A 14,926-nucleotide genomic window follows, 5' to 3' on the forward strand; every position below is an offset into this window, starting at 1 on the left:
GAGTGTGGAGTCCCCGAAATAAATCAACATACATTTGAGAGTGGGAGAGAGACCTGCAGCATATGTTTACAGAGGCTCAACTGGACCACCTATATTGGCTGACTCACAAGAGCTCAGTGGATACTAAAATGCAAGAAAATAGCTTTAAGCTACTGACAAGATGGTACAGAGTTCCCACAACTCTGGCCAGGATGATCCCTACAGCCTCGGCTGTATGCTGGAAAGGCTGTGGGCTCCGAGGCACAGTCCTACATATTTGGTGGGAGTGCCCGCTGCTGTGGCCTTTCTGGCAAGATATTAAGCATTAGATTAAAACCATTACAGATGTAGACCTGCCAGCCATGGGGTTCTTGCTGCACGTGCCGTCCACTCCTCTACGTACCTACAGTAAATCGGTTCTTCCACACCTTCTGAACGCTGCTTGGCGGTTGGTCCCTATACAATGGAAGTCGATCCAGGTCCCAGGTCCTTCCGAAAGGGTGCACTTGCTAAAGTCTATAATGGCAGCGGAGGAGTGGATGGCAAAATGCAGGGGCAGGTACAATAAATTTTATGCTATTTGGGCCACATGGTTACAGTATACATCTTCCATAACTCAGACAGCACCTGTAGCCTTCCAAGCACAAACAGTTCAATAGGCCATACGTGAGTGATTAGGCTGAGACTAAACTACTCCAATGTCTCAAGGATCCTGATACTGGCTGATGACCCAAACCTATTACCGTTACACCAAGTGCTTAACCTTTGATGTGCCCACTTTTCCCCCATCCAGCTCCCCTAATTGTTACTTCGGATTGTGCAAGCGAAAACAGGTGAAATGCTATATTTGGCAATTAAAGCATGACTTTGTATAGCAATAAAGGTCCCTGCATCGTGAACAACCCCCCCCCCCCCCCCATAATGGGGGAACAACTTCATGATATCATATGAGGCGTACTTACTTTATGCTGTTATTTTTAAGACCTTTGTACTGCATGCCACTCGAAATCCCGCCCCCCCCCCCCCCCCCCCCCCAATGTCTGTCCCCTTTTTGTTTCATGTAACTGTTGTGTTGCACTATGTTTGCTTTTCTGACAAAATAAAATAAAGATTATATATAAAAAAATATATATATCGATCATCATTCATCTTTGAGCCACAGCACCTGTACTGTGTGATTATCATAATGATAACGATGATGATCATTGAAGGAAGGACAGTGAAATGTGTAGCACTGACCCCCGAAAGAGCGGCTGGTCTTCTTGGGTTTACCATTTACCTTCTCCGCCCTGTAACTCGTCATTCTTGTCTAGGGGTTCCCGAGGTTGATAGCCCAATAACTGCAGAGACCGACACTTGAATTCAATTAGTAATTTTTATTTGCTTAAAACGTTGAACAGAAACACAGTCTCTCAGTTGGGAATAGAGGGTATAAGTATGGAAGCTCAGGCACTTTGGAAACTGCTGACACTTAATAAATGTCTCTCTCTAGGTAATCCAGGGAATAGCCACTCGCAACTGGATATTTTCACTGTCGGATAAATCCTGGTTTATGGATTTAGCAACCAACAAATGACTCAAACTTAGCAAAGTCTCTGCCACAGACTTGGTTGCAAACTTTAGATGAACACAGAAAGTCTCTCACAGGAACTTAGTTGTAACTGAAGGATGAAAATAAGAACGTTCTTACAGTACCAGTATCTTGCAGCTGGTCCGGCGATACCGTAAGAAATGTGGATTCAATTAGTGTCCTTACAGCTCAGCATCCAGGCTCTTACCGAGCAGCCAGCCTCGTGCGTGGCCCTCTTCCGAAGAGACCCCCCCTGTTTGCATGACGAGTTGCTGGGGCTCTCCAAAACCCGAGATGGCACCGGACCACTTCAGAATCCTCCTTCCAGTTACTGTGCCTGAGACTAGCCATTTCCCTGGGGGCTGGTCAGGAGGACCAGGACCATGGAGTCAGAACATACCTCTGGACCGGAACCCAGAACCACGTGACTTCAGCACCTTAAGTACCCTGTCCTGGAATTCACAGTGAGACAACGCACCCACTGATTGGCTCCGAGAGAGAGATTGGTACCCAATCCGTCCAACCAGTCTGCATTCCAATGCCTGTCAAAGGTGCTACCTACACCTATGACCAGGCAGAACATTAGTACAGCCCAGCCAAACTGATGCCAAAACCACAATTTAGCGCAATTAACCCCAAGACTCAACTATAGTCTTGGGAAAAAACTAAATTTACAGACATAGCACATACTCTTCAGGAGTATCAGCACTACAAATGCATCACACACAAAGAGCAGACTCCACTTTATTCAGTGGGGGATCTGTACCCTGATCCCCCTCAGAGCGGAGAATCGGAAGATGACAGGTCCGTGTCTGTTCAGTTTATGCAGAGCTTATGTGGACCAAGCCCACTCCGCTCTATGAGCAGTCTAGGACTATGCTGTCTGTTTACACCCGCTCCTCTGATCCACCCTGCCTAGATGAAGGAGGATGGATCCCTGTCCATTTTGTTTAGCAGATCGGATTAGAGGTAGGTTGGTGTAAACAGACACAAGTCTGTTTACTTTTGCCGCTCCATAGAGGTGAACAAAGGTCTGATTGGGTCTGTTTGAAAAACTGACAGGTGGACCCGATTGGACCAACTGTGTAAAAGGGGCATTAGGCCTCATTTACACTTGTGTTTGGGGTTATGGCAAAAATGTGCAGCTCCCTTGAAGACAAAGCTGCATTTTTTTAGGCGGACGGGTGGGGGCAGGGGCAAGGTTGGTGGTCCCATCAGGTAGGCTGTACAGGGCCCCATGATTTCTAACAGTGGCCCTGAGCTTATGAACTAAAGCTCTCCATGCATATTGCAATCTGATTGTACAATTTCCTTTAGATCTACCAACAAGTTGGTAGAGCAACTGCCTGACTGATTGGATACAAATTGATTGTATAGTTTTGGTAAAGCTAAAGCTAAGCTCCCATACACACGGTCGGACATTCCGACAAAAAAATCAGTCGGAAATCCAACAGAAAAAGTCCGATAGAGTCCACACATAATCGGATTTCCTGACAATTCCTGACAATATAAACCGATCTGACCTTTTCCATCGGAATTTCCGACCGTGTGTATAGGGCATAATTCTACAAAGATTGTACAGTCAGAATGTAACATGTGGGGTGACTTTAAGAATGGAAGAATACATGGACAATTCTAAGTTGCTCACACAATAAAACACGACATGGAAAAAAAGGGGGGGGGGGGTGAATAATCGTGATATTCTAGGAATCTGTCTAAGACAAAATACCAGCCCTGTTTTTTTTTAAAGTGGTACCTAGCATTAAGGTAAAAAATGTTTAAGCATTGGTATTGGCCCCTCACCCTCCTTATACTTAATTTCTCATTCAATCTAGCACTGTTTACATCTGCGGCTCTCTCTTCCAGGTCTCACGGGCTTTGCTGAGGCAGGAGGAGCCATTGGCTACCAATGCTATCAATCAAAGCCAGTGATAAGGGAGCGGCAGTCAGGGCCGAGTCCTGCTGTCTGTGTCAATGGATGCAGCCCGCATGAGTGCCCCCCATGGGAAGCAGCTTCCTGTTGGGGGCACTAGCCAGAGAGGAGGAGCACCAGCAGGGGTCTCGAGAAGCAGAGTTTCTGCTCTGGTCAGCAGGGGGATCAGCGGACTACTTATTCTATTGCACAGTGCAGGTAAGTATAGACATGTTTGTTATTTAAAAGGACTAAAGGTTGCTCTAAGTATGGATATTTAAAATGTTTGTCACAACATATTCTCTATTACATTAGAGGCTGGAATTCTGTTGACCTCCCCTATTTACCAATAAAATATCTAAATGTTAGTAAATTATTTTCTAACAGACTTATGACCTACAGGGTTCAGCCATGAATGAGAGGCTCCAATGGAGTCTGTGAAAACTCTTTTTGTGCTAATTAGTTTGCACCAGCATTGTTGGACCTTTACCTTTCTAAGCCAACTGTTTTGTGCCACCCCAAAGACTGCCATCCTTCATTGAAAAATATACCAGTGATAATAGTGTAGCACTGACCCCCGAAGGAGCGGCTGGTTTTTTTGGGCTTACCGTTACGTTCTCCACCTTGTGTGCTTCTAGGGGTTTCCCGAGGTTGATGGCCCAATAAACTGCAGAGCCCCTCACTTGAATCCACTTCAGGGATTTTTATTTGCAAAAGGTTGAACAGAACCCAGTCTCTCAGTAGGGAATAGAGGGTATGGGTAGTAAATCTCAGGTACTCTTGGAACTGCTGAAACTTGAAATGTCACTCTTTAGGTAATCTAGGGAATAGCCATTCGCAACTGGATATTACATCGGATAAATACCCTCTTAGTGAATTTAGCAACCGACAGTTGATTCAAACAAAGCGAAGTCCCTGCCACAGACTTGGTTGTAGAACTTTAGAATAAGCAAAGTCTCTGCCACAGACTTGGTTTAGGACTTGGTTATAACTGAAAGATGAAACTAGGAACTCTCATACGGTACCAGTATCTCGCAGCTGGTCCGGCGATACCGTAAGAGCGTAGATTCACTTGGTGTCCTTTCCAGCTTAGCTTCCAGGCTCCTACCAAGCAGCCAGCCTTGTGCATGGCCCTCTTCTGAGGAGTCATCCCCTGGTTGCGTTTTCAGTTGCTGGGCCTCTCCAAACCCGAGACAGCACCGGACCACCTTAGAACCCTCCTTCCAGTTACTGTGCCTCAGGCTAGCCAGACCCGAGACTCGGAAATGGATGGATCCGCACCCCAGGCCATGAGGGCCTCTGGGGGCTGGTCAAGAGGACCAGGACCAGGGAGTCAAAACATACTTTTGGACCGGAAACCTCGAATCACGTGACTTCAGCACCTTAAGTACCCTCTCCCAGAATACACAGCGAGACAACGCACCCACTGATTGGCTCTGAGAGAGAGATTGGTACCCCAAGCATACAACCAGACTGCGTTCCAATGCCTGCCAAAGGTGACACCTACACCTATGACCAGGCAGAACACAATACAGTCCAGCCAAACTGATGGTGAGACCATCATTTACTGAAATCAACTCTAAAACCCAACTACCCTGTTTCCCCGAAAATAAGACCTAGCGCGATTGTCGGTGATGGCTGCAATATAAGCCCTACCCCCCAAATAAGCCCTTGTTTTCAGGGTAGGGCTTATTTTTGGGGAAACAGGGTAGGGCTTATTTGGGGGTAGAGCTTATATTGCAGCTATCACAGACAATCACGCTAAGTCTTATTTTCGGGGAAACGGTATGGTCTTAGGAAAAATTTAATTGACAAAAACATAGCCTGGCACTACTATAGGATAATAGTTTTCAGTGGTCTTATGCAGGATGTAGATGCCATATGTAGGATGTGCAATATGTAGACCTGAAACAAGTAGGTGCTGGAATTACAGATAAATGAATGGCGTGATTACTCGCGGTTCCAAAATGAATGACTATCAGCAGCACTCAGGGGCGACTTAAAGACATTATAAATCTACCTACCAGCACTTTGTGTTTATCACCTGTATAGATGAGCATTGATCATATAGTTCTATGGTGTACTTTGTTGCTCTGTGCACACAGCATATAGTAGAGTAAAGCCTCATACACACGATAGGACTTTGTACAAACTTTCCCTTGGATTTTTGTACAAAGGGCGTCGGCCCTGAACTTGTATTGCATACACACAGCAGGACTTTTTCAGCCAACTTTCACCAAATCATGTGTTTTTTTCTGCTCTTTACCGCCACCTTTGGTCAACTTCTGTATTGTTGTCTGATCTTTTGCATTGGTTCTGAGGCATGCTGTTTGTAATTTGTACAAAAGTCCTATGGTTTTCTGTACATACGATCAGACTTTGCTCCATCTGACTTTTGTTGCCAGAAAATTTGTCCGTTCGCACAGCCAACAAAAGTCAGATGAAAACCAAAAAAGTTTGTCCGATGGAGCGTACACACGGTCGGATGTTGCTCCAAAACAGCTAATTTACATGTTTGTTGTCAAAAAGTCTGATCGTGTGTATGGGCCTTTAGACTTCACATTCCTGCGTCAGCATTTATACAAACATGAGGCATTTCACATGGAATTGCACAGGTTAATTCATGATCTCCATCTCTGTAGTCTGAGAACTGATATTTCCTGTAAAGAAACCAGATATCCCACAATCCTTGGATCTCTGAAACAGGCACAAGCAGAATGATTAATGAAGGGAACATATTTGATTAGTTACATTAGCACTCCAACATTTGGGATGCAATACAGAGGAAATTGCAAGGCATGGATTGGATGTTGTGTGACAGAACAAGAAAGTGCCTGTCCCTTTAACAAAGAGGGACAAGCTAGGTGAATGATTACATGGACATTGGGGAATCGATCAGCAATGACACTACAAACTGCAGCCACAACATGTGAGCCCAGGGTACACAGGGTAAGGCAACCAAACAACACACAGGAAATACTGTGTAAAGTAATGTAAGGATTGAGGTATGATGAAACAAAATGGTTGACCTTATGTCTTACTAATTACTTGTATTTCTCTCTGTAAAATAAGGATTCGTCATCTATTGTCACGTACTCATCAAGAAGAGGCCGCATCAGCCCTAAAAAGCAGTCTACGCCCAGAAGATTGTCTTATCAGCTGATAACACCCGGAGAATTGTCTTTACTTTGAAAATGTTTTTTTTTTTTACATTTGCTGATGTTTGCTCTTTTCTGTCTATAAAAGATGTAATAAAGAAGCCTCAGAGCCACAGTCAGTCAGAGACAGTCAGAGTTAACGACGGACTTCTGAGCAGAAATACTGAATAATACCTCTGTGTCTCTTTGCTCGGATAAGAACTCTAACTAACAATTGGGAAACGGTAACATAACCTGACAAATAGGTGACTTGTTGAGGTCACACCTAACATTTCTGGCGCCGCGAATAGGGACTCGCTGAAGAAACTACAAGAGGCGAACGAACATAAGGACGGAACGAAATGGTCGGGCACATCAAAGAACCACAGACAAATCCTGCGCAGGTAAGAAAAGCTTTATTTTCTTATAAACTCTGTGCTTCTTAGATTTGTGCCCACCTGATCTGTCTGAATTGTTCTTCAGGTAAACACCAACCTCTGTAGTAAGTGGGTCTTGAACTTAATATTTTGGCTTATGTTACCGTTGTTTCTTGTCTGTCTACTTGTCATCTGTCTGTTGTGAATGAGATAAGCCCTGTTTGTATGGTGTGAATTGAAACATATATCATCCCAATGGGTAACGGAATGCGCCCTTAACTCGTAAGAGTACTTTGGGGGTCCGACACTTAAGTTTGATATACGCTTTTTGATTCATGAGCCTAAAAACGGGTTGAAAGTATAAGTCCTGACTGCCTCAATAAAGCAGGAATAAGAAACGAATGCTGAGAGATTCCATGGTAATGGGACGGAAATAAGGTCTCCACAAAGTCCCGGAGACCTAGTCATATGTGTTTGGCCACCAAAAGGGAATGCTTGTATATGTTGTAGCTGTCAGTCTGGTCATAATATTTGTCAGTTGGCTAGCATATAAGGTAATTCGATTTCAGAAATCTCATCTAGGAGAGGTTTTTAGTATTTTGGCACCCTAGGAGGAGAAGGCAACGAGACACTTAGTAAGTGATCCAAACGCCACCTAGGCAGGACTGTCAAAATGGGCCAGACACATGGTAAACCCCAGGAGGAATCTCAGAAATGTTATGCTGTTAAAGACATAATTACAATGTTGTATGGGAAGGATAAGGCACAGGGCACGAATAGGATTCTCAAGAAATTGGGGATGGATGGAGAAAATGGGCTTAGTGTAGAAGGTTGGGAAGAAATAAAGAAAGACAGACAGGGAGAGATATTGCAGAACAGATGGGTATCACAAATACAATGTTTAATTAAGGTTTCCAACAGGGCTGAAGAGGAGGGATGGGAGTATTGTCAGGAAAAAGGTGGATGGGATATGAAGGTCCGACACAAAAGTCTTCCTTCTGCTCCCGGCGATAGGGTTAATACGGGAGATACTCCACCTCCTTATAACACTACCACACCAGGTAGCGAAAGACCAAAACTTTATCCTTCCTTAAGAGGAAGAGGATGGGTATGCCGAGTATGCGGTATCCAGAATACAGACTGGGCACAGGAATGTGTACATTGCGGCGCTCAAAGACCAGAGCCCGTAGCTCCAGTCCATAGTCGGACTAGGGTAATACAAGTAAATAATCCAAATGCGGGTCAAGCAGGACAGCCACCTACAGTGACCCGACAAGTCGTTCTGAGGACATGGACACCTTGGTCGGCTGACACTCTTATGGCATTAATACAGAATGCTCCTGATCCCGTAGCAAAACCTGCCGCATTCTGTAGATTCGTGACACAATTACTAGACACACATGAAGCAACTTGGCAAGATGGGGAAGATATATGTAGACATAAAATGACACTAACGATGTTTAATCAATTTATGAATGAAATTGCTCCACATAGACCACAAGGGGATCCAGCGGCAGATCCACCAGGAATACATCCCCGTCATATAGACTCTAGACCCCTGTTTATTGCTCAGTTACGAGAATTTTGCCAAGGGAAACAGCAGGAAAGGGGTTCGACAGCGCCCATAAAACAGGCCCCAGGTCAGACTGTTACAGAATTTTACCTCAACATGGAAAGCATGATGGCTGACGAAGGTCTAGATTTAGCCTTACCCGTCACCATTAGGGCTTTCAATCGACAGTTTATGGAAGGACTAGTACCCCAAATAGGTGACAAACTGAAAGCATGTACTCCCGAATGGAGAGCCATACGGGACAGAGGAACATTGTTGCAGAAAGCACAAGGCATAGAGGCTGATTTAGCAGAAACTAAACCCAGAAGGACACCGGGAGTTAACACTGTTGCCCGGGTCAATGAAGGAGGGAATTCCTCCCGTAAACCTCTTACCTGTTATTACTGCAACAAGGTGGGACATATAAAAAGAGACTGTAGGAAAAGGATAAAAGACGAACAGGAAGGAAACACGGACAGAGACACGAGGGACTACAGACAGAGGCGTACCAATGATAGGGACGATCCGACCGCATGACTTGCCCCAGTCCTAGCTGAATCAGAGAACAAAATGCTCCACATGTTGATGAAGGTGGAAGGTAAACATATTCCTTGTTTGGTTGACACAGGAGCGTCACGCAGTCTGTTGTCTGATTCAGTAGTCCCTCCACACATGACGTCCCGTGACACCATACCCATAAGTGGTTATGACGGTCTTTTGTCCGATGCCCCACTGACTGACTAAACCTTTAAAAGTAAAAATAGGGGGAATGGCTACCGCCTGACACTTGTGTATTGTTGCAATATGTAGATGACCTATTGTTATGTTGTCCGGATAACGATACTTGTTTAAAAGCCACTCTATCATTGTTACAATTCCTGGCTGAAAAAGGGTGCAAGGTGAATAGAACTAAGTTACAGGTATGTCAGAAAAAGGTTGTCTTTTTGGGCCACTGTATATCCCAGGGTACTCGACATCTCACTGAAGACCGAGTCCAGGCCATAAGACAAATGAATATCCCACGCAACTTTAAGCAACTTCGTATGTTTCTGGGAATGGTATCATATTGTAGACAATGGATACCACATGCCAGTTCTCTGATGCAGCCATTATATGATTGCTTGAAAATAGTACCCTATGTACTCACAGAAGCAGGTCATGAATCTTTTAGCACCTTAAAAAGGTTACTAATTTCGGCACCTGCGATCGGGATCCCTGATTATACCAAAACATTTCATTTGTACATTGCTGAAATCACGGGACACGCAACAGGGGTGTTGACACAACAACACATCAAACAAAGGCCGGTAGCATACTTCTCGGCGGCCCTCGATCCTGTCTCTAGAGGATCACCGTCCTGTGTACGAGCAGTTGCAGCAGTGTCAATTATCATTGACAAATCCTCAGAAATTGTCTTAGACAATCCTGTAGTGGTACATACCACACATGACATACACGCCATCTTATCACAGGTCCAACCAAAACACATATCAATGGCAAGGCAGCTGCGTCTACAATGCACTTTGCTCCTACCCCCCAATGTTACCTTTCAGCGATGCACTTCTTTTAACTTAGCACAGCTTTTACCATTACAGACAGATTTGACAGGGGGGAGTAATGATGATAATGGTGTAGATACAGCACAAGATACTCAGGATTCTGACACACTTTCATTTCATGACATAACATCTGATGAACACGATTGTTTTCAACTTATGGAACAAGAAACCACGGGGTTCCCACATGTCACAGACATACCCATTGCAAATGCAGAACACACACTGTACATAGATGGTAGTAGATTTGCCGATGACAAAGGTAAATATCACACAGGTTATGCTGTGGTAACGGACACACAGGTAATTGAGGCAAAGTCATTACCAGTACACATGTCGGCACAAGAAGCGGAACTAACCGCTCTAGAGAAAGCCCTAGAACACTTAGAGGGACAAGAAGGGAACATTTACACTGATTCCGCATACGCCTACGGTGTGGCACATGATTATGGCCACATATGGAAAGCTAGAGGTTACCTTACAGCAGCAGGCACACCTGTTAAACATGGTGAAGGAATCAAAAGAGTCCTGAACAATCTTCAAAAGGTTATAAGAGTAGCCATCATGAAGATAGCGGCACACACGAGCGCAAAAACAACTGAGGCAAAAGGAAACGCATTTGCAGATTTAACTGCAAAGAAGGCAGCTCTAGGGGAAGTAAGCCCTGAGACCTTAGCCACGGTACAGGTGAGTATGCCCGAAACCACATGGCAGCAGCTAATCGAACTACAGGAACAAGCAGGGGCTATTGAGAAGGACCGTTGGGTTAAGGAGGGAGCTGCACCAGGCCTTGACAATGTATGGAGAGAAGGAGACAAAATATGTCTACCCGCTTCTCTATACCCAGCAATGGCAGCGGCTGTTCACTTACCCACTCATGTCAGCTCCAATTCTATGTATAGGATTGTAAGCCAAGGATGGCTAGCCCCTGGATTCAGTAGTACTGCAAGGAACTACTGTGCTGCATGCCAAATCTGTCTGATTAATAACCCAGGACAGAGAGTGAAAACCCCACGTAAACATCAGGTCCGGGCCCAATATCCCTTTCAGAGACTGCAGATTGACTACATACAAATGCCTAAGAGCGGCCCCTTTGAATTTGTTCTCGTGTGCATCTGCCTATTTTTCAGGCTGGCCGAAAGTTATCCTGTGAAATCAGCTACGGCAAAAGCCACCGCCAAGAAACTGATTACTGAGCTGATACCTAGGTTTGGTCTCCCAGAAACAATAGAATCAGATAGGGGGACACATTTCACGGGAGAAATAATGCAAAATGTGATGGCAATGTTAGGGGTTCAACAAAGTTTTCATACTCCTTACCACCCACAGAGTTCAGGATCAGTAGAAAGAGTAAATGGTACAATCAAGCTGAAAATACAAAAAGCTATGCAAGAGTTAAATAAACCATGGCCTGAGTGCCTACCCTTAGCTTTGTTCTCTATTAGGTACACCCCAACAGGAAAAACAGGGTTATCCCCATATGAAATACTGTTTGGAAGTGCACCTAGATTAGGTTTATATTTTCCTCAAAGTATGCAATTACAATGTGATAGTTTAACTACGTATGTAATACAGTTGCAACAGCGTCTGACTAAAATCCACAAGAGTGTGTATTCTTCTCTTCCAGACCCTAATTCTGTCACAGGTACACACGATCTACAACCAGGAGACTATGTGTATGTAAAGAAACATACCAGAAAGACACTGGAACCAAGGTTTGAAGGTCCTTTCCAGGTGCTATTGATTACAGCAACCTCAGTGAAATTGGAAGGGAAACCTACCTGGATCCACGCTTCTCATTGTAAAAAGGAGCCAGTTGGCAAAAGACAACATGTATCTTTTTATTGTTTCAGTAATCCTGGCTAATAGTTTGGTTACCTCACAGAATAAAATACACAAGGATGAAGGATTTTCTAAAAAAATGTTATTACTGAAGTTTAAATATGCTTATGCCCAGAAGTCAGGATATGAGAAATGTTGGATTTGTAGCAAATTACACCCCAGCATAGCAAGTATACCACTGATGGCAGTTCCTATAAACTATACTGATCTTGCTAACAGTAGCATTAACATAATTAGAACAAATACCAGCAAGACAGTAATGTTTAAGTCAAATGGTCTCGCCTTTTTCCCTGATTGGTGTTTCAACCTAGGGAACACAACGGGAGGAAATGGAGAATGCCAAGACAGCAAGTTTAATTTGTCCATTGTCGTATTAAATGGAAGCTTCTATCCCAGTAATTCCAGCACACACCAGACATTATTTGACTTCCTCACTAACATTGTGGATAATAATGTTAGGTGGTTAGTATCCAACTTATCCCTCTATGGATACACCTCTCGTTATAGAAATGATATCAGTTCAAGATCAGTAGCACTGGGAAACAATATATATATCTGTTGTGAGGATAAATGTTATACTTGGATACCTAGAAAAGCTCAGGGATGGTGCTACCTCGCAAGTTTAGTACCAGTAATGGGAGTAGTAGGTGATGAACGAGGTGATCACCTATTAGAAGCTAGCATGCATCCTAGATATCCCCTCAGGTATCGTAGTAAAAGAGAAATATTCCTGAAGAAGGACATGGCATGGGCTTGGTTCCCGTCCTGGACAGGATGGGGTATAGACTTAATGAAAAGACTAAATAACTATACAGGAATTATTAATGATGTTTTGGAGAAAAACTCTGATGATATTACTAACTTAAATCTGGAGACCAGAGCCATCAGACAACAATTAGAATTACATGAATTAGCAATTGAAAGTATGAGTGCAGCACTGACAGGACTCTGTGAAACTACTGAGGACTATGAGTGCTGTACTTGGATACATAACACCAGCATTGAGGTACCTGATTATTATGACATCATTGCACAACACCGTACGGAAGTAAAGAATTTACAAGAGAAGGCCCGAAATATTGGTCGCGACTGGGATCCGTTTGGTGGAACTTTTAGTTTCTCAGGGTTATTCTCTTGGGTTAAGAAGGCAGCAATGACGATTATAGTGGTGCTCTTATTCGTATTTTTCTTTTATGCATGCTTTAAGTTGTTTATGTGCTTTTGCAAGAAAGCCAAGGTAAATGATGCGGAAAAGATGGAACTTTTGTGAAGATAGGTAGATTTAGTTTCTTGACATCACCCATCTGTCAGAAAAGCCACTCTTCCTGAATTTTAGATGTTGGTACTGTCCAGGGGGATGGGTGTATACCCCTCTGACAACTCGCGGTCAGGGAGAGTACTCTGGATATAGGCTGACTAGAACTTGTTCAGGTGGACCCAGGGCAAGAGGGAGGGGTGATGTCAAAGGGGGAAATGTAAGGATTGAGGTATGATGAAACAAAATGGTTGACCTTATGTCTTACTAATTACTTGTATTTCTCTCTGTAAAATAAGGATTCGTCATCTATTGTCACGTACTCATCAAGAAGAGGCCGCATCAGCCCTAAAAAGCAGTCTACGCCCAGAAGATTGTCTTATCAGCTGATAACACCCGGAGAATTGTCTTTACTTTGAAAATGTTGTTTTTTTTTACATTTGCTGATGTTTGCTCTTTTCTGTCTATAAAAGATGTAATAAAGAAGCCTCAGAGCCACAGTCAGTCAGAGACAGTCAGAGTTAACGACGGACTTCTGAGCAGAAATACTGAATAATACCTCTGTGTCTCTTTGCTCGGATAAGAACTCTAACTAACAATTGGGAAACGGTAACATAACCTGACAAATAGGTGACTTGTTGAGGTCACACCTAACAGTAACTACACTAATACCTAGTTAATAGACACGTGCAATTTGTTTCGTTCCAAATTCGTTTTTTAACAAATTTTTACAAATTCGTTATCCGAAATAACAAATGCTGTATCTAAATGAATGGAACGTATTGAATTAATAATAGTAAATAACAATAATATTAAATAATAATAAAAACATTTTATTATTATTATTATTATTATTATTATTATTATTATTAATAATAATAATAATTATTAATTCCCTTCCATTTGATTAGATGCATTCTTTATTTTGGATAATTCATAACTTCGGATAAATAAATAAATGAGGGTAGGATGTGGGGGTGGAGCACCATGAGGTAGGCGTGTGCTGAGGACGACTCCCTCTCCACCTGCCCCCAGGATCCCCGCACTACATCGCAGCCCCGTGACGAGCGGCGGAGAATGCTGAGCGTAGCCAACGCCGACGCCGACGACGAGATCGAGACCGAGGCTGAGACTCTCGGAAGGTCTCAGCAGTAACATACTCGGCGGAAGCCAGTAACAGCAACCCCAGACCCACCGGCCGGCGGAGGGGGGCGGAGAGTGCGGAACAACGCGGCGGACGGGCGCGACAGAGGAACCAGCCACCCGGAGAACGGGTGTGAACACCATACTCGAATGGCAGCTAGCTAGCAACCCGCTGGGACTCAGATGTGAATAGGAGCACCGCTGAGTGCCTAGAAGAGCGGTGGAGTGGGAGCGGAGCGGAGTCAGGAGTCCGTGGAGCCAAGCTGCAGAGGACAACACTGCAGAGGAAAGGTATCGGACGGGGAAGGGTGAATGGCTAGGCACATGAAGTGAATAGGCTGTCGGTCTGTCTGAAAAGGGCTATAACAAGCAGATGAGTGGCACAGAGATGGCGCTTGGGAACACTGATGGACTATAGTTAAATTGACTGATTTAAGTAAGCCAGCAAGAAGGGAGAAGGTGTCACATCTCCCACAGGCTGTTTGAAGGAATTATTATATATATTATATTGAGTATACTGCTATTACCCACATGCATATGAGGGCCGGATATATTAATCAAGAAGCAATAAAGCCTAAGACTGTGGTTAGCCCCGATAATATA

At 43.9% G+C, this 14,926-nt stretch overlaps 1 long non-coding RNA gene across 1 annotated transcript; it reads left to right on the forward strand.

Moving 5' to 3' along the window:
- Positions 1-6,465: 6,465 nt before the first annotated feature.
- Positions 6,466-13,736, forward strand: LOC143934549 (uncharacterized). Its single transcript, XR_013263292.1, has 2 exons — positions 6,466-7,002; positions 11,711-13,736. It is a non-coding gene; the product is annotated as an uncharacterized LOC143934549 (long non-coding RNA).
- Positions 13,737-14,926: the final 1,190 nt, after the last annotated feature.

The sequence above is a fragment of the Lithobates pipiens genome, unplaced genomic scaffold (genome assembly GCF_037356315.1).
Source record: "Lithobates pipiens isolate NorthernLeopardFrog02 unplaced genomic scaffold, aLitPip1_a1.2 Scaffold_10, whole genome shotgun sequence".
Taxonomy (NCBI): domain Eukaryota; kingdom Metazoa; phylum Chordata; class Amphibia; order Anura; family Ranidae; genus Lithobates; species Lithobates pipiens.